The sequence below is a fragment of the Balaenoptera borealis genome (genome assembly GCF_965194805.1).
Source record: "Balaenoptera borealis genome assembly, chromosome: 11".
NCBI classification, from domain to species: domain Eukaryota; kingdom Metazoa; phylum Chordata; class Mammalia; order Artiodactyla; family Balaenopteridae; genus Balaenoptera; species Balaenoptera borealis.
In genome coordinates, this window is record NC_138868.1 from 37,237,870 (window position 1) to 37,261,606 (window position 23,737).

The following is a 23,737-nucleotide window of genomic DNA, read 5'->3' on the forward strand; positions in this document are numbered from 1 at the left end:
TGAGAAGGTTTTTATGAGGAAGAGTATAATCTTAAAAACAAAATATGTATAAATAATTTTAAAATAAAAACTAAGAATAACAACTAAATGAACAGTTATTGAATGCTTCGTGTGCCAAGCACTGACCTATGCATTTCACAGGTGTTAGCAAACTTAAGCCTCATAACAATCTTGTGAAGTAGGTATTACTATAGTTGGCCCTCCGTATCTGTGGATTCCACATCCACAGATCCAACCAACCATGGATCAAAACTATTCAGTAAAGACACAGACATAGAGAATGGAGTGGAGTGGAGTGGAATGGAATGGAGTGGGAAGCAGCCGCATAGCACAGGGAGATCAGCTCCATGCTTGTGACCACCTAGAGGGGTGGGATAGGGAGGGTGGGAGGGAGACGCAAGAGGGAGGAGATATGGGGATATGTGTATATGTATAGCTGATTCACTTTGTTATAAAGCAGAAACTAACACACCATTGTAAAGCATTTATACTCCAATAAAGATGTTAAAAAAAAAACTATTCAGGAAAAAAAAATGTCCACAAAGTTCCAAAAAGCAAACCTTGAACTTGCCACACACTGGCAACTACTTACATAGCATTTACATTCTATTAGGTATTATAAGTTGTCTAGAGATGATTTAAAGTATGCGGGAGAATGTGCATAGGTTATGTGCAAATACTACACCATTTTACATAAGGGATTTGAGCATCCACCGATTTTGGTATCCTTGAGGGTACTATAAACAATCCCCCATGGATACTGAGGGCTGACTGTATTATCATTTTACATGTGAGAAAACTGAGGCACAGAAAAGTTACATAACCTGCCCAAAGTCATACACCTAGTAAGTAGAAGACTCAGAAAAAACTTGAAGAAGTAATGAACTTCCCCACATGATAGAGTTCTTTCTAAATTTAGTAGGTTTTATCATAATTTACAATTTCAAATTTTGAAAGAAAAATGCATTCATCTCATTTCAAAACCACATGAGTAGTCTAAGAAATACAAAGGGAAATAAATCTGTTATAAATGCTACCTAAGTTTCCCCATAAATGGCTATTTCTTTGATACTGAAAGGAAAGAAGAGTCCAGACTCTATAAGCACCACCATGTGTATGTATCACAAAAACTGGCTTCTGAAAAGGTTTTGACCTCCTTGTTACCAGCAGGGATTGGGCAAGGGGATGGGCAGGTGGAGAGCAATGTCTGCCATTGGCATCAACACGAAGGAAAGGAAAAGCAAAGGAAAGCAGGTGTGAGCCAACAGGAGACACACCATATTTCTAATGAGATCTTCATGTCTTCTTTGTCTTCAAATGAAAACTGAAGCCATGAAATTTCTTTTTTGCTAACGTTAAGATGTGGTAATGTCAAGCATTCATGACCATAAGCATGGAAAATTGATGAAATTACAGTCTGTTCAGGGAAATAATGTAGTGATGAGAGAAAAAAATCTTCACCTATGTCAGGATCCTGACAGCAGCTTTTTAGAACCGGTGAACATTTCTTTCCCCTCTGCAGGAAGACAACTCTTTGTAGATATGCCAAGTAGATGCTTATGGAAAAAGGTCAAAGAAAAAAAGAGACTGACACAAATAATTGAGATATTTTTAAGGGCATGTAAGTCAGTGAGCATTTCATTAGTATCATTTCAGCAATTTTCTTCTCTCAAAGAAGAAGCCAAATTGAAATCATAGCCTTCTACTTAATGAGCAAAAGAATGTGATTATGTTGCCGTAACGTTAAGACTTGAGACGGTCATGGGATGGGCATGAAGAAAATCAGAGTTAAAGAATCTAAGTAAAATTAACCTGGCCCTTTCCCGTGAACGCTTTTCATCAGAATACACTAAAAATAATCACTTCTTTATGAGCTAATAACATCCACAACTCAATGTTCAGAGTAATGCATTTCTAGCATATGCTATATTGAAGCTCCAAGTAATTGAAAGAAGTATTGCTGTATTTAATCATAGCGCATTCAGCTTCCATCTTAAGTACCATCTCCGAAGGTTCAAGGCTACATGACTCTATCAGTTAGTTATTGCTGGTAAACAAGTCAACTCAAAACTTTGTGGCTTAAACAACAACCACTTATTAATGCTCATGAGTTCTGCTGATCTGGATGAGACCTGGCTGATCTCAACTGGGCCTCGTCCTAGGGTCAGCTGGTGTACTGACTGTGGGCAGATCGGTCTAGGATGGCTTTGGCTGGCATGACTTAGCTCTGCTTGCACATGGCGGCTCATCCTCCAGCAGGCTAGTCCAGGTTTATTTTCATGGCAATGGCAAAGTTCTGAGAGAAAGAACAGAAGCAATCAAGGCTTCTTGAGGTCTAGACTCAGAACTAACACATGGTCTGTACTACATTCTACTGTCCAAAAATAAGATATAAGATCAGTCCAGATTCAAAAGGTGGGGAAACAGAGTCTGTCTCTGAATGAGAGGAACTGCAAAATAACATTGCCAAGGGGAAGAATGGAAGGCACTATAATTATCTAATTGTAAATGGACTGCCTCCAATATACAAACAGATTGAAATGCAAAAGTACACTAATACTCCATTGTTTGACTCTTGGGACACATATTCCTAAAGCCACAAATGTTAAGTTAGGTTCCCCAATTAATCAATGAGCCTATTATCCCACAACGCTGAAGGAACAACCATGCATTGGCAATGTAATATAAAAATTAATAATGTATTTGCTAGGAAAATCACAACAAAGAGGAAATCAACAGCATTAAATCAGAAATTACTTTCACATAAAGGTGCCTTAGAAAAGCAAGTTTCATTAGAGGACGATGACTATATGGATATTTTGAATCGTGAGATAGTCAGCGACCTGTGAGAAAATTAGCAGTGACTTGTCTCCATGCCCTTCTTTACCACCTACTGCCCCACAATTCCCTGTCCACCAAACATATGCATTTTAGGTTCTAAAGCCCCTCCCCACTCCAATCTCATTCTTATACTTACTACTGGGAAATTCAGGCAACTGTAGTAAAACTTTTCAAACCAGTTGTCTAGATGTACTCCTGTTAATTCCCCAGTCACTCTTCAGCCCACTTCCATCTGACTTCTGTTTCCACCACTCCACTGAAACTGACCTTGTCAAAGTCATCCACCAGATATGGGCTGCAGAATTCAAGGTCATTTTTTAGTTATCATCTCATATGATCTTTGAGCAACACTGGGCCCCACCGACCACACTCTCCTTGAAATGCGTTTATTCCTTTGCTTTTGTGAAATTCGACTCCTGATTTTCCTCCTACTTCAATGGTTCTTCCTTCTGTCTCCTTTGTTGTTTCATCTTTTTTTCCCCGTAACTCTCTACATATAAGACTGCCTCAAAGTTGGGTCCTAGTCCTTTTTCTCCAGCTGCACTTTCTTCCCAGGTTATCTCAGCCATTCCCAGAGCTTATAATCAGAGGGGTACCAAGGGCAGGGCGGTGAGAGCTATCCATCTCTGGTACAGGCAATGGGGATGCATGGTCTGTAGAGATTATTAAAACAACAATAGGACCAGCTATGTGTGGGTCTAATTTTCATTATCACCAATTCTAAACAGTGTCAGCAACAAAATACTCCTTCTAAGGTGGGAGGGCGTATCTTTTATTGATTTAAGTTGTAAACAATGGCTGCAGTTACTGTTGAGTTTTAATAAAAATATGTAAGTTTCAAATTAGCATATTTTAATTACTTATTCTTTAATAAGCATTGTATTGGACATGGAAGTTCATCTGGAGAATGCCCATTTATGCAGTCAGCCCTCCCCCTCTTCCACAGGACAAGTGCAGACTCCGCTACATGCATTCATTTCAAGAGAGGTTAGTAATAGTTTGAAATTATTCAATCTTGTGTCAGGTACAGTTCATGTCTGTTCCCCCTGTAGCACTACATATTCCCGTGGTTAGGCAGTAGATTTAAAATAAACAATGACGGCACAGTGATTGTAAAATGGTAAAATCAAACTTGAGTTTTTCAATCCTGTCATTCTACGTGAACATTTGGAGTTTTTATTTGTCTTTAAAACAGTGAAACTGAGTGTGAACTTCAAGGTGTAATATTTCTGTTGGTAAGTGTAAAATATATAACTCATACTGAAATATTTTACTAAATTTGAATAATGTCTTTAAATGAAAATGTATTGCTTTTAATTGTTAATTTTTCTTTTAAAGCTAAAGAAAATTTGAATATTACCTATTATTACATGATTATTATGAAAAATATTTTGTCATATAGAGGAGGGGGTGTTTTAAAATGATCGACTTGGAGGTCAAGCACATTACATGTGCCACCACTTGAAATAGTGGTCTATCTGTGCACTTTCAAATTTATGTCTGTAGTCTAGATCTCTCTTAACAGCTGCAAATTAACATATCAGAGTGGCTGCTTGACAATTCTATTTGGATATCCTACAGATATCTCAAAATTAGTCATCAAATGGACCTTGATTTCCTCTCATCCCACACCAGCCCATGTCTCCTTCCAGGCTTTTCAGTAAATGATACCACCATTACCCATCCAGTTACTTAAGCCAAATTCCAGGAGACATTGCTGATTCTTCTTCCCCTTCCCTCTCTTTCCATATCCAAGTAGTTGCCAAGGGGCTAGTATAACCATAGTTCAAATCACCTAGTGACAAACTCTCCCAGTCTCCCAGAATTTGCACTCATCTCTCCAACCCATGCCTCCCATATAGCCCCTGGACCAGGAGATGTTAACTCCTCTCAAAATCTTTCAATAACTTCCCACTGCTGAGTATCATTACCACAGCCCACAATCCTCTGCGTTTCCTGTCCAACATCATCTCAGAACACTTTCATCCTCACTTATTCTCTGTTACGTACAGAGGGCTTTGTTCTGACTCTGAAACACCTCAATCCTTTCCCCAGGTCAGAGCCTTTGCACTTGCCCTCTCCTCGTCCCAGAGGAGGCTTGAAAGCTTTTACTCCAGTTCTTGCAAAAGCTCATTCATTGTTACCCTTTAACCTGTAGCTTAAATGTCACTTCTTCAGAGCAGCCCTCCTTGGCCCTATTCATACCCATTATCAACCTCATAATTAGAGTGTTCATTTGGCTCCTAGTTAATGATTTCTCTTCCTTATCATAACAGAAGCTCCGGGAGAGGAGGTCAGCTTGCTCACCCCTGTGTCTTCTCTTCTAGCACAGTGAACACACATTGGGTACATAGCAAGTTCTCGTTGAGAGTGAATTCATGACCTCTCCTCTCCTGGTCTGCCTCTATATGACTGCTGCAGAAGCTGCCATGCTCTTACATGACATACCTTCACTGGTCCAGGACAGTACATCTGTCTCACATCAAAACATGGAGCCTCTGCCTCAGGATTTTGGAACTGGGATTGAGAGAGTCTTTCAATCCCTCTCAGGTAGATAAAGTTGCACCATAAAAACTTAATGGGCGGGCTTCCCTGGTGGCACAGTGGTTAGGAGTCTGCCTGCCAACTCAGGGGACACGTGTTCGAGCCCTGGTCGGGGAAGATCCCACATGGCACCAAGCAACTAAGCCCGCGCACTGCAACTACTGAGCCTGTGCTCTAGAACCCACGAGCCACAACTACTGAGCCCGTGTGCCACAACTACTGAAGCCCACGCTCCTAGAGCCCGCACACCGCAACGAAGAGTAGCCCCCGCTCGCCGCAACTAGAGAAAGCCCGCACGCAGCAACGAAGACCCAACACAACCAAAAATAAATAAATAAATTTATAAATTTATAAAAAAAAAAAAACTTAATGGGCTATCAATGACTTTGTTGTTCACCACGAGTCAGAAAAATAGAGATAACAAATTTTCGAAGAGATAAATAAAGCAGATGCACCTAGAGCAGAATGCAAGAGACAGAGCATGTCCTGATTGCATTCCTGTGCCCGGTCCAGGTTTTCTGGGGCCCTGATGCAGCCCTGTCCTTGGTATCCACTAGACACGGCAGAATCCACAGACTAAAGACCCCTTTCTCTTAAGTTTGTTCAGACTGAGTTTTTATCACTTGCAACCTTAAGAATACCATAAAAGCACACTGTTTTTGGTCAGAAAGGCACACGGATAAATGATGGCTATAAATTGCTGTGCCCATCAAGTGAGCAGGTCAAGAAGGTAAAGTTAGGTAAGTGAACGTAAGCCAATGTCACTCTGAAAAAAGACATTGACAATCTGAACTGGCATTTACCAGCCAAAAGAGACAGTAAGAAAATGAAATAAATGACCAAAGGATTCACTGGGAAGAGTCCAGTGTGATGGGGCAGGAGGATTGGTAGCAGCAAGTATTTAAGGTGTCCTAGGAGAGAAGGGAGGGGCCGACAGAGGGGGCAGGGTTACAGCACGTGCACTTTGGTAGCAAGTGTGTAACAATGATGAGACTAAGCTATTTCACATCCTAGAAGACATTCATCCAACAGTCATTCACCCAGGGTCCACTATGTGCAGAGTATTGGGTGGCCTGCACCTTTGGTTTGGCAGGCAGTCTGTGTGCAGAACAAAGGATGGATGGGAGTGGCGATCTAAAACCCAGGCTAAGCTCCGCTTGCCAACCGTGAGCCTGTGGGGATTATAACTGCCCAGAGGGGGACCCCATTTAAGTTTCACACAAAAATGAGTAGCAGTCCTACCTGAGGTCCAAAGCTTCCCGATATTGATCAAGTACAACTCTTACCCTCAGGGTTCTCTTAGGCTACACCCATAGTTATTACATTGCAAAAGTCCTCCCCAGTAGGGGTCATTTGAGCTAAATCTTGAACGATTTCAGGCAGACAGACAAGAAGGTTAAGTATTTTGAGCAGGAGAACAGCAGGTGCAAAAGCGTGACGCATGGTGGTTCAATGTCAGGCACTGCAAGCAAGTCAGAAAAACTAGAGAAGTGGGTGTAGAGAAGAAATGGGTGGGAAGGATGCTGGAAGGGGAAGAAGCCACCAAGAAGGGCCTTGCATTCTGCACTAAGGAGTTTGGTCTTCATCCTCCCACCCAGAGCCACTGAAGGGATTTAAGCCAGGGAGCGACCTGGATGGGAACAGTGGGTGTACTGGACAGGCCTGGAAGCAGGGAGACCAGTTAGGAGGCAGTTAGTTAGTTCAGGTTGCAGCTGGTAAGGGTCTAAACCAAAGCAGTGGCAAAGGCAACTGAAAGAGGAAATAGACTGAGTGACATTTAAGGATTACAGTGGAGATTATACATTACATATGGAGGCCATATGTTCCAGTTTGCCCAAGACAATTTCAGTTTATACCATTGCCTTGGCTTAATTATTAACAGTGCCCCCTTGCACTTATGAAAGTGCCTTGATTTGAGTGATTAATTATATGTTACCCTAGGTGTAGGGCACAACGGAAAGAGAAGAATGAAGATCCTTTGGGATCTGGCTTGGACAACTCTGAGCTTCGTGGTTCCCATTACTAATGTAGAGAACACAAAAGGAGCAAGTTTGGGCCAGAAAATAACAAGATTATCACATACTGGCTTGAAGGTGCTCATGGGACATCTGAATGAAATTACCAAGTAAACAGTTAAAATATACTAAAATATTGCACATAGAATGTTTTAACTCGAAAGACCATAAGAGACTTTGAGACCAACTGCTACTGTTACATAATTCTTCCCCCTAAAATTTTCCTCTAATCCTCAACTGTATGAAGTTCTACATCAGAAACTGAAAATCACCAATAGAAAGTTGAGGGTACATCCCGCAACACATGGAGGGAGGAAAACCGATGGATTTGACCAATTGACACTGACAAAGGAAGTCAGTTTCTGCTACCAAATCCTTTCCCAATGGAAACCTTCCTGCTTTGCTTGCCTAGGAATACTTTACAAATGTCAGCATACTCAGGGTCCCAGAGAAGGGATTTAAATTATAGATAATAATTCAATAGAGGAACTTTTGATTTTTCATCTAGTCACTTGAGGCCAAAACATAAAGTGGAAATGTTCATAGACTGTGATTAATAACCACTTTTCGGGGCTTCCCTGGTGGCGCAGTGGTTAAGAATCCACCTGCCAATGCAGGGGACACGGGTTCGAGCCCTGGTCCTGGAAGATCCCACATGCCGTGGAGCAGCTGGGCCCGGCTGGAGAGGGTGTGGAGGAAAGGGAACACTCTTGCACTGTTGGTGGGAATGTAAATTGATACAGCCACTATGGAGAACAGTATGGAGGTTCCTTAAAAAACTACAAATAGAACTACCATACGACCCAGCAATCCCACTACTGGGCATATACCCTGAGAAAACCATAGGTCAAAAAGTGTCATGTACCACAATGTTCATTGCAGCTCTATTTACAATAGCCAGGACATGGAAGCAACCTAAATGTCCATCGACAGATGAATGGATAAAGAAGATGTGGCACATATATACAATGGAATATTACTCAGCCATAAAAAGAAATGAAATGGAGGTATTTGTAATGAGGTGGATGGAGTTAGAGTCTGTCATACAGAGTGAAGTAAGTCAGAAAGAGAAAAACAAATACAGTATGCTAACACATATATACGGAATCTAAGGAAAAAAAAAGCCATGAAGAACCTAGTGGCAAGACGGGAATAAAGACACAGACCTACTAGAGAATGGACTTGAGGATATGGGGAGGGGGTGGGGTGAGATGTGACAGGGTAAGAGAGTGTCATGGACATATATACACTACCAAATGTAAAATAGATAGCTAGTGGGAAGCAGGCACATAGCAGAAGGAGATCAGCTCGGTGCTTTGTGACCACCTAGAGGGGTGGGATGGGGAGGGTGGGAGGGAGGGAGATGCAAGAGGGAAGAGATATGGGAACATATTGTATGTGTATAACTGATTCACTTTGTTATAAAGCAGAAGCTAACACACCATTGTAAGGCAATTATACTTCAATAAAGATGTTTAAAAAAATAAAATAAAATAAAATAAAATAAAATAAAATAAAATACAGTGTGTGTGTGTGAAAAAATAAAGTTAAAAAAATCCCAAAAAAAAAAAAAAAGAGTGGCCCCCACTTGCCACAACTGGAGAAAGCCCTCGCACAGAAACGAAGACCCAACACAGCCATAAATAAATAAATAAATAAAATTTAAAAGAGATAAGCAAAACATTCTCTCTATAAATTTGATCTTTAAAAAAAAAAATCTAATTTGTTTAAAAAACAAATAACCACTTTTCACATTCTGAATTTAAAATTAAATGAGAAGAATGACATAAGATAAACAGAACAAGTTTCTTTCAAGACCTCCAGCACGCATGCACTCTATGGCATCCTAAAATTTAGCATGCTTCCTTAACCAGACCCACCCTTGCCCAAATACACACACAGGCACGCAGGCGTGCACACACACACACACACACACACACCCCGCACTGATACCTGGGCTGAACTTCAGCAAAGAAACAATTTGTCACAGCAACAGCTGAAATAAGAAGGGTCAGCAAGATTGATTCGACTTACTATTAAGGCTCCAGCACCCATCAGAACTGCGATGACTGTGCCTTCTTCTTACAGCCTGGGCTGGGGAGCAATAACCAGTCAGAACCCACAGTCTTGCAAGCCCCCAGCACTTGCTTTCACCTGGGCCACTGGAGACAGCCCAGTTCAGCCAACAGTGTCTCCCTGTGACATGACCACCCTGCCCATCCTGCCCTATTACGAGCTTCATGTGGCTCTATTTATGCCTGTACAATCCAAACATCACGCAGCAGCACCATCGTAATTGACGAGAGACACCCACCAAAGAGCAGCTTTACTCGAAATGTTTTTTGAATTCCGGTGGTGCACCCTCGACAGGGAGAGCATAGAGTTGGAAAGAGTGTGCCCATTTCTCTCTTCTTTTTCTTTGGTTGAGGTTTAGAGGGGAAGGAAACCAGGGGAGGAGGATGAAAAATGCCTTATTCAGTACAGTGGAAAGCAAACGAGCTCGGGAACACCTATTACAGATGCTCTGCTGTCACCAAGCTGTGTGACCAAAGGCAAGTCCCTGCAACATTCTGATTTCCTAGTTTCCGAGCCAGAAGCTTGCATTGAATCCTTCTTCTCTTCATTATCCAACCACCTCAATTTCCAACGACACCTTTAACATTTGCCTTGGCTTCTGTTTATGTCACTCTCCAACTCAAAATCATCCACTGGCTTCCCAATGATCGTACGATAAAGTTCAGCCTCCATAGTGAGGTATACAAACTTTTAGGATCTCATCCCTATAACAGAAATATGAAAATGATGGCAAAACCAGCTGGACTTTCTTAACATTGATCCTTCTCCTGGATTACGTCACGTCTGACTCCACAGCCTCTGGGTGCTATGGTCCACCTGCGTGGCTGGATCCTACTCATCACTTAGTACCAAAATGCCCACATATACCCTCCCCCTTTTGGCCTCAAGATCCCTTTACAATCTTAAAAATTATTGAGAACTCCAAAGGGATTTTGTTTATGTGTGTTATATCTGTCAGTTATCATTCTATTAGAAATTTAAACTGAGAAACTTTTAAAATATTTGTTAATTCAATATTCCGAAAACTGTAACTTGTTAACATAAATAACCTATTTGGGTAAAAATAACTCTATTTCCAAAACAAAAAAATAGGGAGAAGAGTTAACATTGTTTTGCATTTTTGCAAATCCCTTTTAATGTCTGGCTTAATAGAAGACAGCTGGATCTTCAGAGCTACTTCTGCCTTGAATCCGTGGCAATATCACATGTCACGTAGACTCTGGAAAAGTCCACTATACGCTCATGAGAGAACAAATCAAATAGCATCTTAGTATTGTTATGAGAATAATTTTGAGCCTCCGAAAGAGCCCTGGAAGCCCCCAGGAGTTTCAAGATCTCATTTTGAGAGTCTCTGATCTAGTGTGAGTGCGATGAGTTCAATTTCTTGGATCAAGGACCAGGGGAAGCAGTGGAGCCGACTGGTAACACACAGACATTGAATCAAGCAGACTTGGATTTGTACCTCAGCTCTGCCACTTAGAAATATGTTGTATAGGTTATATGAGCCTTGTTTACTCGCTTCTGAAATGGGAATAATGTCATATACTCCATGGGGATACTGTCAATATAAAATAGGGCAGGGACTTCCCTCGTGGCACAGTGGTTAAGAATCTGCCTGCCAATGCAGGGGACACAGGTTTGAGCCCTGGTCCGGGAAGATTCCACATGCTGCGGAGCAACTAAGCCCGTGCGCCACAACTACTGAGCCTGCGCTCTAGAGCCCGCGAGCCACAACTACTGAGCCCACATGCCACAGCTACTGAAGCCCGGGAGACACAACTACTGAAGCCCATGCACCTAGAGCCCGTTCTCCACAACTAGAGAAGCCACTGCAATGAGAAGCCCACGCACTGCCACGACGAGTAGCCCCCACTCACCGCAACTAGAGAATGCCTGCGCACAGCAACAAAGACACAACAAAGCCAAAAATAAATAAAATTTTTAAAAATATATAAAATAGGGTATATATGTGCTTGCCACAGTGCCTGGGACATGGTCATTATGGGGGGTGGGGGGGGGGGACAGGAAGAGAGACAGAGAAAGTCACTAAATGACTTTAAAATGTTATGTGCTGTCCTGACACACTTTGGCTCTTACTATCTAGTTTGAAGAAAAAAGGTAAAATATAAATAGTACATTACAGCATGGTATGGGATGGGATGATATGGCATGGTACCCTCTCCTATCCTATCATATAGTGGAAGCTCCCGCAGGCGGGGCTGGGAGTTAGTCAGCTAGTTGAAGGCGCAGCTAAAGCAGAAGATCAGGGACTTCCCTGGTGGCGCAGTGGTTGAGACTCCACATCCCAATGCAGGGGACCCAGGTTCGATCCCTGGTCAGGGAACTAGATCCCACATGGATGCCACAACTAAGCGACTGCATGCCACAACTAAGGAGCCCACCTGCCACGACTAAGACCCAGTGCGACCAAATAAATAAATACTAAAAAAAAAAAAAAAAGCAGAGGAACAAGCAAAATAATACACACTGACCTAAAACATGTTATTTTAATCTAAAACATGTATATGAACATCAATCTGCCAAGCTCCTGAAATGAGGCCTATGCTTTTCTTTGAGGACAAGTCTTATAATCGGTGCTCTGTGTCATCTTTCTTAGAGAAACCACACCCGTAATACATCACATATCATTTCCAGCTTCATTTTTATTTAAGTGTACAGAGAACTTAAAGACACTTGAGAAGCAAGTATAAAACCTTTCGTTTTTACTATTTTTTCCCCAATAGCCCCAGTTTTCTTTACTTGGATAGCAATTTGTTTTAGTGATCTTTGAACTTAATCCCAAAACATCAAACTTAGTTTCTGGAGAAACAACAGCTCTCTTTCATTTTGCACTGAAATGTCATTGATTTTACCTCATATTTAGTTAAATCATATAACTCCAGTAGCAAGGACAACTGGCATAAACAGGTTTGGGAACAAACAACTCACTCTTGGTAAGCATACGACTCAACCCATGAGCACAGACATGGCCGGCGGCTACAGAGTGACCTATTAGTCAAGAATGTTTATGGGGCCTCAAGCATGCATCTGTATGTTTAATAAAGAGAATGGAAAGTAGTGGTTTATCTGAATTAGTGAAGTGGAAATTGTTTAAGGGTGCTCTGTAGATCTGTATGCACTGTCATGGAAAGATATACATAATATGCCCTCACTTAATTGAAAAGAAACCCCCGAAATCTATATACATTCACATGTTGTAAATGCATGGGAAGGATGTCTGGGAGGATGTACACCTCATTCCTGGTAGTGGTCACTTCTGGGGTGAGCAGAGATTTAGGATTACAATAGAAAGTGGGTTTCACTTATTTTTCCCTCTATATACATCTATACTGACTGAATTTTTACAGTGATTATTACTTTGTAATAAATAAACAAACAAACAAATAAATAAGGCAAACCCTTCCCCAAATAGTGAATTTAGGGGGTGAGAAACAACTATCCTCAATTGGTCTAAGCAAAACCAAGGTGGGCAGTATTTGTCCTTGGGGCTCCCCTCCTCCACTTCATTCTGTGGTCTCCCCCATTTCGGCCCCATCGAGCTCATGCTGTCACTGCCACCTCTCACTGAGGTTATAGGCTGGCCAAGGAAAATGATGGTTATCAACAGCATCTTTTGATAAGGGCTAGAAAGGAAAAGTGCTATGAGATCATAGAAGAACCTGATCTATTTTTGGGGAAGACTAAGGTGAGCTAAGATCCGAAGGATGGGAAGGAATTAGCCCAGGGGAGTAAAGAAGGGGGTGGGAAAAGCATGCCAGGAAGAAGGAACAGCATATATAAAGACCTAGTGACAAGAAGGGTCACACATATTTGGGTATTTGAAAGAAGAGCAAGGCAGTATGGTAAGAGAAGCAGCAGGCTGAAAAATCTGGTCTTTATCTAATGAGCAATAAAAAGCCATGTAAAGGTTTTAAACAAGGGAGTCAGATGACAAGACATCATCAGATTTTTTTTTTCCACACAGGACAGTCTGAAACACAAAAGAGTTCATACTGAACCATACCATTCATAACCAGTGAATAACTAATTGAAGGGAAGGTTAGTGATTGAAATGGGCCACAAGGGGGGCTTCTGGGAGCAGGTAATGTACTGTTGCTTAATCTGGATGCTGGTTGCACGAGTGGGTTCAGTTTGGGAAAATTCTTTTGAGTTATGATGTGCTTTTTAGGAATAAGAGATGTAGAGAAGTGGGTGGATTTGAGAGCTATTGAAGAAATAATGATGGGGAACAGGGAGGGATGTGAAGAATGTCTCCTAAGTTTCCACCTCGTCCAATTTGATGGATGTGGTATACCATTCACTCAGAGAAAACAAAAACCCTGGAGGAAGACGAAATGAGTTTTCATTCGCGCTTTGCTGTTGTTTTAAGGACAGGGGCTGTGGGGATGCGTGGGATCAAATTTAGGAATGTTGAGCTTGAGGCAGCATCGAAATGGAGATGCTAGCAGGCTGTCGGATATACACGACCGGAGCTCACAGAGGTTATCTGTGCTGCAGGTTCATACTGGAGGATCATTTGTGACATGGACGCCATACAGTTGATGGCTTCACTTAGGGAGAGAGGATACTGTTAAAAGAGAAGGGGGCTCTGAACTTTGCAGAATGTCAGCATTTAAAGGACTTGGGCAAGGGAGGATGAGCCAGTAAAGGAGAGTGAGAAGGAGCCTTCAGAGAGAAGGAAGAGGAAAACCAGATATATTCTATTTGTAGTTCTGGCATTATCTCCTCACCCAGTCACCCTTCTTTCTTCCTCCTTTCTCACAGGGGTTCCACCTTTTCTCTTATGTGTTTTTACCTCAAGATGGCCCAGTGTGTTCATGCCTTCTCAGTATATGGACACTTACTACTAGATGCCAACAGACTGTACTCTACTAAGGTCTAATCTCCAGAAGGTTCCTTTATAGGCACCTGATGAATATTCCTGAGTCTATGCAGGATCCTGCCCACATCCAAACCAGCACATGGTCACTGAGAGCCATTTTTAAGAAAATACAGCAATTACTGTCACAATACACTTGATGGCTGTAGTGACATTTTGCAGCCATGGGTCACAATCTCTTGGCTTTAAATAGCATCTCTTTGCTGGGCTTCAATCTCCTTATTTGTAAATTGAGGGGCTTGACCAGATCATCTTTCAAGCCCTTTTCATCAATATCATCCTATAAGTCTATTATGCCTCTTTGGCCTTGACCTTCAAACTAGTTTTTCAGTGGGGGCAACGTCCACAGATAGGCCAGATCATTTTAGAAAGAGAAACCAAGGTCAAAAATGATGGGTTTTTTCCCCAAAAACCTAGAAGATTGCAGAGACTGAATCAAAAGTTGGGCCCAGAGGTTGCTGGCCTCTTAGTGTCTATAATGGTTAATTTTATGTGCCAACCTAGTTAGGCTAGAGCACTCAGTTATCTAATCAAATACTAATACAGGTGTTGCCGTGAAGGTGTTTTTTAGATATGGTTAACAGTTGACCTTAAGTAAAGGAGATTACCCTTGATGAGGATGGGTCTCATCCAATCAGTTGACGGCCCTAAGAGCAAAAACCGAGGTTTTCTGAAGAAAAGGGAATTCTGCCTCAAAACTGCAGCATCAAATCCCACCTGGGTTTCCAGTCTGCCAGCCTGCCCTACAGATTTCAGACTTGTCAGCCTCTACAATCATGTGAGCCAATTCTTTAAAATAAGTATCTTTATATATGTATATATACACATACACAACACATGTACACACACATGACGCTCATTCTCATGTTCGGCTTTTAGTTTCCATCAGAAAGAAGCAAGAAGAGAAGGCCAGGGGCTTTGACTCTAAAACTCTGTAGGGCTTAAAATCACTGTTATATCCACTTTTGTTACTTCCTGCCTGTTTTCCACATTATCAGACATGAAATGGTTCAATGCCAAAGTGTCACAGCTAGTTTCAGAGGTGGCATAAAAGGGGCCACAGAGCAGGTGTTCTCTACTCCCTAGCTGCACTTAGCAAGGGGAGAATCCCAGTGGGGAGAATTGGGGCAGGATCCAAAGTTACAAGAGCAGGTTGAGTCCCAAAATCCACGATGAGGAGGAATAAAGCATACAGGAAGGCAAATCCCACTTGAGGTTCTAAGGCTTAAGAGCAGAAAGGCCTCTGATGTCTCCCCTCTCCCAGGAGCCCATAAATTCCAGCAGTTAGGGGGTATATAGAGATCGCCTGAATGCCTGACACACCACCCCCCTCTGTGTCGATTTACTGCACCAGTTTGCAGGATAATAAGCATCTAGCAGGAAAAAAACAAAAACAAAAACAAAACAAAACACTAGCAAGGCTGACAGATGTGCCCACAACAAATTTAAGCTTTCCCAGGCAGTCAGTCTAGAAAAGCATTTATCCGCCAGGGCCAAAGGGACATCTCTAGCAGGTGACCCTTTCATTTCCTACTAATTCAATTTGTGTAGAAATAAGCATAGCTCATTGACTAAATCTGCCCTTCTCTTAGAGAGGAACTTGATATGGCTTGAAGTTGCTCACTTAATTCCCATCTCCTGTTACAATCAGGAAGCTATATTTTTACTTGATTAAAATTAAGAAATCTGAGATCTGGAAAGAAGCTTAGAATACCTCAAGTTTAGCCTCTTCATTTGATGGTGAGGACCTGGATGGTCACAGAGAAACACTCAAATAAGACACATCAGAGAGTGGTGTGGATCAGAAACTACCAGGTGAGAGGGATCCAGGGCGCTCTAGTAGAATGTCCACACATGCGGGGTCAGGCAAGGGTGAGGTTGGATGCTTGGGGGGGGTGGTGACAGGGTGAATGCTCCATTTCCCAGGACGATGGTACTCTGGCAATGTGGTGCAACCTCTCCCAGGAAACCCTCGCACCATTTCCAACCTCTGCTTAAATACTTTCAGTGATGTGAAGGGGGGCGGAGGGGGGTTATCTAACCACTTCATTAAGCAGACCCGAAACAAAAAATTTTTGTTTTTGTTTTTGTTTTTCAGTCAAATTAAACTGTTTCCTCGAAACTTCTACCCATTACCCCAGTGGTTCTCACCTTGGCTGATATTTAGGACTTATCAAAAAAGTCCTGATACTCAGGCTACACACCAAGCCCATCATATCAGAATTTCTGAGGGGAGAACCCAAGCATTAGTATTGTCTAAAGCTCCTCGGATGGTCCCAACAAGGAGCCAAGCTTGAAAACCTCTGCATTTGGCTCAGTTCTTGCATTAGTCTGCTAGGGCTTCCATAATAAAATACAGCAGACCAGGTGGCTTAAGCAACAGAAATTAATTTTCTCACAAGTCTAGAGACTGGAAGTCCGAGATCGAGATGTCGGCAGGTTTGATTTCTCCTGAGGCCTCTCTCCTTGGCTTGTAGATAGCTGCCTTCCCACTGTGTTCTCACATGGCCCTGCCTCCATGCTTTGCGCATCCCAAGGTGTGTGTGTGTCTCTCTCCCTCTCCCTTCTTACCAGTCACACTGGATTAGGACCCCACCCTTATGATTTCATTTAACCTTACTTACCTCCATGAAGGCCAGTCACATTAGGGGTTAGGGCTTCATATGTGAATGGGGGCGGGGGAGAGGGGGAACAGGGCAGGAGACACAATTCTGTTTGATTTAGAGCCCCTTACCCAAAGTGCCGTAGCACCCACGTGTGCCACAAGGTATCAGGTTGTGAGGGTGGCCAGTTGGACTCTGGGGCCATCAGAGGCCCTGGGATAGCTGTCTCTGGTCCTATGCAGCTACTCAAGCATCCTTTGAAAGTAGCATCACTGAGCATGGCCAGATGCCATGCCCAGCAGTCTCATGAACCCCCAGATCAGCAAACAAAATGAGCTATGCCTGGCCCTCACTTATTTGGGCAAGTAACACCCTCAGAGCTACTGGAGGAGTTTCAGGTGCCCAAGGAGCACAGAGCACAGGACAAAGAGACAGAGGTTAGGGGCCACACAGGTGGGCTCCAGCTGGCGGCTTTTACTCTCCCCTTTCACATAAATCAGATGACATATTGTGAGAGATGAGCTACTGGCAGGCAAGCAGATTCTGCAAATTAGGGCTTAATCATTATTTTGAAAGACCTGGTATTTAGGTGTCTAGAACAGTACCTGGCACTTAACAAGCCTCAATAAATACTTGTTGAATGAACAAATAATGAAAATGAAAATATCTGATTGGACTTGAAATCCATTAGAAATATTACAAGAGATTTCAACATTAAAAGTCCTTACATTTAACTGCAACTCTTGAAGTTTTTGAATGGTGAGAAAAATATTTCTAATTTTGTCTCCCATGTGAAAAAAGGTTTTCATTGTTGTGATTTTCAAGAATTGGAGGGGGCTTCCCTGGTGGCGCAGTGGTTGAGAATCTGCCTGCTGATGCAGGGGACACGGGTTCGAGCCCTGGTCTGGGATGATCCCACATGCCGCGGAGCAACTAGGCCCGTGAGCCACAACTACTGAGCCTGCGCGTCTGGAGCCTGTGCTCCGCAACAAGTGAGGCCGCGATAGTGAAAGGCCCGCGCACGGCATTAAGAGTGGACCCCGCGGGGGCTTCCCTGGTGGCGCAGTGGTTGAGAATCTGCCTGCTAATGCAGGGGACACGGGTTCGAGCCCTGGTCTGGGAGGATCCCACATGCCGTGGAGCAACTGGGCCCGTGAACCACAACTGCTGAGCCTGCGCGTCTAGAGCCTGTGCTCCGCAACAGGAGGGGCTGCGATAGTGAGAGGCCCGTGCACCGCGATGAGGAGTGGCCTCCACTTGCCGCAGCTACAGAAAGCCCTAGCACAGAAACGAAGACCCAACATAGCAATCAATCAATCAATCAATCAATCAATCTTTAAAAAAAAAAAAAAAAAGAGTGGGCCCCACGCCGCGATGAAGAGTGGCCCCCGCTTGCCGTAACTAGAGAAAGCCCTCGCACAAAACGAAGACCCAACACAGCCAAAAATAAATAAATAAATAAATAAACAAATAAAAAATCCTTCCCCCCCCCCCAAAAAAAAGAATTGGAAGAGCTTATCATTAAACAGTCTTGATCAGAATTGTGTGTAGCTACTTCAAGTTTAAAAGCTGACATTAAAAAAAAAGTCATATTCATTGAAGCAATGTTCCAAAGCAAGTTGCTCATTAAATTTTTTTAAAAAATTTTATTTAAGAGGTATTTTTTAAATATATTTGCTATATCTTCCCTAATGCTTTGTACTCTATTTTTCTTATCATAATAAAATAATATACAAAGAAAATATAAAGAAAAATTTCACCAAGCCTCATATAGACATCTGCAAATCCCCTCTAGTTTACTCACTGAATCCTACAAATAGCATCATTTTTTATATGTGTTACAACATGAAAAAAGTTAGGAAGCACTGCCTTCTACTTCTTTCAGTAAATGGCACCACTATCAAAATTATTAAGCCTAAAACCTGGGTGTTATCCTGATTTCTCTTTTTTCCTCATGTTCTAAATGCAATCCTTCAGCTAGTCCAGATGTTGCTACTTTCAAAATTATCCCCTCTGTCCACTTCTTTCCTTCTCCAGTGCTCCTCCTTGCAGTAAGCGACCATCATCTCTTGCCTGGACTACTGCAAAAGACTCCTATCTGAGCTTCCATTTCCTGTGTTTCTTGCCCTTCTCCAATTCCTTCTCCACATGGCAGCCAGAGTGTCCTTGTGAAAACTTAATTAGATCCCGTTATGTCTCCCCAACTCCTTACACCCTTAAAGCTTTCCAATGGCCCTTTAAATAAAACCTAGACCCCTTCCTATGGCCTAAAAGGGCCCTAATGATCTGACTCTGCCTTCCTCTCCAACCTCACCTCTACTGCCCTCCCACCCTTGCATGCTCCAGCCACAATGGCCTTCTCTCTGATGCCTGAGAGATAATTCTAGGACAAAGGTCAAGGTCAAGTGGAGATACCAGGCAAACAATTAGATAGATGGAGAGTTTAGAGCTCAAGGGACATCTGAGCTGGAGCTGTAACTTGGGGGTCTAGTAGAAAAGCCACAAGACTAGGTGAGATCACTAAGGAAGGGGGCTTAGAAAGAGAAGAGGACCAAACACTGGGCAGTGGAGCTCTCTCAACATTTAAAGGTCAGGGAGTTGGAAAGAAACCTGTGAAGGAGACTGGGAAGCAGCACCCAGTGGCGTAAAAGAAAAAAACAGGAGATCTGGGGGCCTTGGAAGCATGCTGAGAAGTTTGTTAAAAAATATACACTTTCAGAACTATCCACTGGAGTTTTCAGTATGAAGATGAACCCCAAAGTCTGTTTGGTTGGTTTTTTTAAACAAGCACTCCTAGTCTTGTTATCATCAGAGAAACCTGGGAAACACTGCCCTGGAGCTTGGCCCAATCAGAACAATCACCTGCCTGGGGCCCTTTTTAAACACATGCTTTTCAGAGACCTCACCCCCAAATACACTGAAACTGAATCCCCAAGGGACTTAGAATTTGTAAGTTCATCATCCAAACTTATTATTTCTTCTTGGGACTTGTTCTAAAACAACCCACCAGTTTTGCTTTTGAACCAACGAATCAGTAGTTCTCTCTTCATTGACAAAGGCTGATACACAATTTCCATCATCTCTTCAACTGGAGGTGTATTTACTAAAACCATATGGAATTGATTTTAGCAAATGCTAGGGTCTTGGCAAAGAGTCCTGGGTTTGAACTAGAATTAAAATCACCTAATAAACAAATGGGAATTCCCACGTCCAGACATAAGTCAAACTACAAGTTAGAGCTCTCCACCCAAATGTCTTAGCTGCTCTAACCCTCAAAGCACACAGAATCACTTTCTCCCAGTCTCGGCAACCATCCACCCTCCCCACATGATCTGATGGCGGCCACGTCTAGATGGCCCGCACACAGCCTCCGTTACCGGTGTCCTCACGGCTGCCTCCCCTAACCCAGCCTGCTCCATCAGGCTTTTCCAATTCTGTGCTCAGAGACTCTTCCTGAATTTCCTTCCTCTGAACGTTAAAAACTCTCCCGTCCATCTGATCAAAATGGGAAACTTTTTGCCCTCTCTGACAGAAATCATTCTGTGTTGGCCACCTGATGGGTACTTGGGGTTAATTAGAAAATCCCCATCAAGGGTTCAGAGGCCAATATCAGCTGTCAAAATCCCACATTCCCCTCTCTCCCCTCTTTCAAGTGCAAAACAACCTGTGTCTGAAGATGTGCGGGAGATAAAAGGGCACACACAGCAGCGCTGGGGGCTTTGACTCAGTCCCATTCATGGGCCCACCACCATGAATACTGCAAAATCTCAAATGAAAGTTTTAATCTCCCCACTGCATTCAGCCTAAAGAGAAAAGGGCTTCCTTTTAACAATTTCCCCCCTTAAACCTTTTGTGTTGCCATGCTCCTGAAAAAAGCGGAGATTTCACTCTGACCCGGCGAGGGCTTTACGCCAAAGAAAGCAATGCACCTCAAACGCTTTGTGCTGAAAGAAGAAGGGCTGGCCGGCCCGAAGCAACCGGCGGGAAAGCAGCAACCCACGGTGGGGCGCGCGGGGGACCGAGGGTGCCCGCGTCTCTGCTGACGCCGGGCTCTGGCCTCTCGACCGACGGGCCTAATGGAACGAGTACGGTATGCCGCGGGCCCCACTGCTCTCAACAGTGCGGAGTCTGGCGTGAGAGTGCGATAAGGGTGGCTGATTTCGCAGCTAGGACACCGGTCTGAAACGCACCAGCACCCGCAGACCAGGAGGCCCAATTTGGCCCTTTGTGTTCACACTGCACTCAAAAGAAGAAAGAACAACTGCACTCCAAAGTTCCACCCTCTCCAAGCCACCCTTTGCGGAGAATCTCGGACGGGGGTGTTCACAAGACCCTGGCTGATTGCCAGGAAGCAGATAGCGGCGGCCTCTAGGTTCCTACCTTTGGGTGCAGACTCCGGGCCACTCCGGGAACAGGGGCTCCCGCACTCTGCAAAACGCCTTTGCGCGGAGGGCGCTCCCCCCTCGCAGACCCGCCGTTCCCGAGGGGACCTGGAGGAACGCAGAGTGCTGTTTCGATCTTTCCCTGACTTCACAGTTACTCCCTCCGCACGCAGTTAATGCTACCGGGGTTCTTGTGATAAGAAACGCAACGCCCCCCCCACCCACGCTCTTCTAGCATTAAAAAAAAAAAAAAAGTTTAGTAAGTATGACGTTCCCTTCTTTATCTCCTCCAAAGGGCTGCCCTGTTTGAAATTAACACTTGATATTAATCCAAAATGTCGGGATTAAAACCGGAGGCTCTGTTCTGAGCCCAACGCGGTCTTATGAGCGCCTTAATTCGATGTCGCTTAATTCTGACAGCCCAGTGAATGCCACCTTTTCAAACGGGTGTTTTTGTCGAGCGGCCAGAGTTCAAAGGGTCCAGCGCCCAGCTTTCTGCGCAAAGTGCGTGCAGGGGCAGCCTGGAGCGGTTCTAAAGCAGCCCCTGCCGGTCCCTCCTTAAATCTGTAAAACGATGAACGCGCCCCTTTCCTCAAGGGTTCTGTTTCCTCCTGTTTGGCAGTTTGCTTCGCTAGACTTTTCACCATTTCTGAACATGATTTTTATTGAGGGTCATAGACAGCCGGGTAGATACGTTGCCACTGCCCATGGCAAAACTGTCTTTGATTTGACATTTTTCCTTTTTAAAATGTTTGTAAAATGTCTCCCCTTTCCCTCTCTGGCCAGTGTGTGTGGCCAGAGAGTGCGTGTGACTTGGAGTCTTTTTGGTGTGCGTGACTTGGAGTGTGTGTTGTCTTCAGGATAGCGAGAGGGGGGCGGAGAGGGAGGATTTCAAAAGATTTCTCAAATTCAGACGTTTAAAGAAACAGAGATGAGAAGGCGGTAGGGCGGAGGTGAACAAAGGCCAAATAGCATTAAAAATTATTACATTTATCTGTGCTGAATGACATGTATTTTAAAAATAAAAAGCACACATAAAGACTTTAAAATCCCTTCCTTTTCATTTGCCACTTGCTGAATACCGGGTTGTAGAAAACGCGCCTTTGATCATTTTGGAGCTGTGAAATTTTGGCCAACCTCTTACACCAAACACAAGCACACATACATACACACTTCCAAATTGAGAGCGGGAATAATTTGATAATGCTGGCCAACTTTTCTGCATCTCCTTTCTAACTGCGAGCTCAACAATGAAAAACCAAATGGACACAGGGCTCTATTAAAGTGTTTCTAAGTTCCTTTCCAGTTCTAATATTCTATAAATAATATTTCTCAGTTTGTGGGTAGTTCACGTGAAAGTACAGCTTTTTTAAAACCATAATTATGTGGGTAATTAGACTAATGCAATAAAATTTAAGTACTAATTTTAACACTAATAAATACACACTTCTGGAAAAAACTCATTTTATATAAAATCATATTTCAAATGCACAAATACTGCTGCATTTAAAGGAACTCAAGTGTAAATTATTCTGTAAAGTGAAGAAGACTTTTCTAATGCGAATAAACACCCCCTTGTTAATCTGTTTCATATGTCTGATTTTTCTTAAACCAGATCTCTTTAAAAAAACCAACCATAGTTTCCTCAGATGGCAGTATGGCTATATTCATAGTATATTTAAATTAAAAATTCTCCAGAACCAAATACAAACTGAAAGGTTTGTAAAGACACTTGACATCTTTTCTCATTAGGAAAATGACAAGAGATATAAAACCTAGAGATATCCGTTTGAGCAATGAAAAAAGAAGTCAGAGAACAAAACTATTTTTAACTCCTCCACTAAATAAATGTGTTTCAAATTTACATCTTTATGAAGAGGAAATAAGATAATCAAATTTAAATATTCTAAATTTCAACTGAATTATGAGTAATGCATCTTTTATGTAAGTTAATTAAATGTGGCTCTTTGAGGAAAACTTTTCATTTGATTTTGATGCTTTCTCCAGAAGTTTCAGAGAAGGAGAAATTGAAAAAAAATTAATGCAACTGCTCATAAATTTCAGTTAAGCCAAGGTAGAAGAGGAACAAAGTCGTTGGATACGGGGATATCTGCGTTTTTGTCTTCTAACACTAAAATCTCCTTCAGAACTCAGCAATTGGAAAATTAATTTGTGAGCCTTGTTATAAACCGGAATAACATTTCTCACCTAAACATTTTCTCCACTTGTCTTAAGGTAAAGAGACAACCTGGTATAAACCACCTGTAGTCCAATTAGACAAGTCTTTTGCCTTTGTGGGAATAATGACCTACATGAGTCACTACTTTCAGACTAACTGAATCTGAAAACCCTGGTCAGAGTGGTCTTTTCATGCTC

At 42.8% G+C, this 23,737-nt stretch overlaps 1 pseudogene across 1 annotated transcript in view; it reads right to left on the reverse strand.

Annotated features, from left to right (window-relative positions):
* Window positions 1-23,737, reverse strand: part of LOC309605848 (protein artemis-like) — a 60,832-nt pseudogene that overhangs the window by 3,941 nt on the left and 33,154 nt on the right. Inside the window, exon 2 of the transcript in view lies at window positions 21,360-21,469. The product of the transcript in view is annotated as a protein artemis-like (transcript). The remainder of the gene's footprint in view (window positions 1-21,359; window positions 21,470-23,737) is intronic.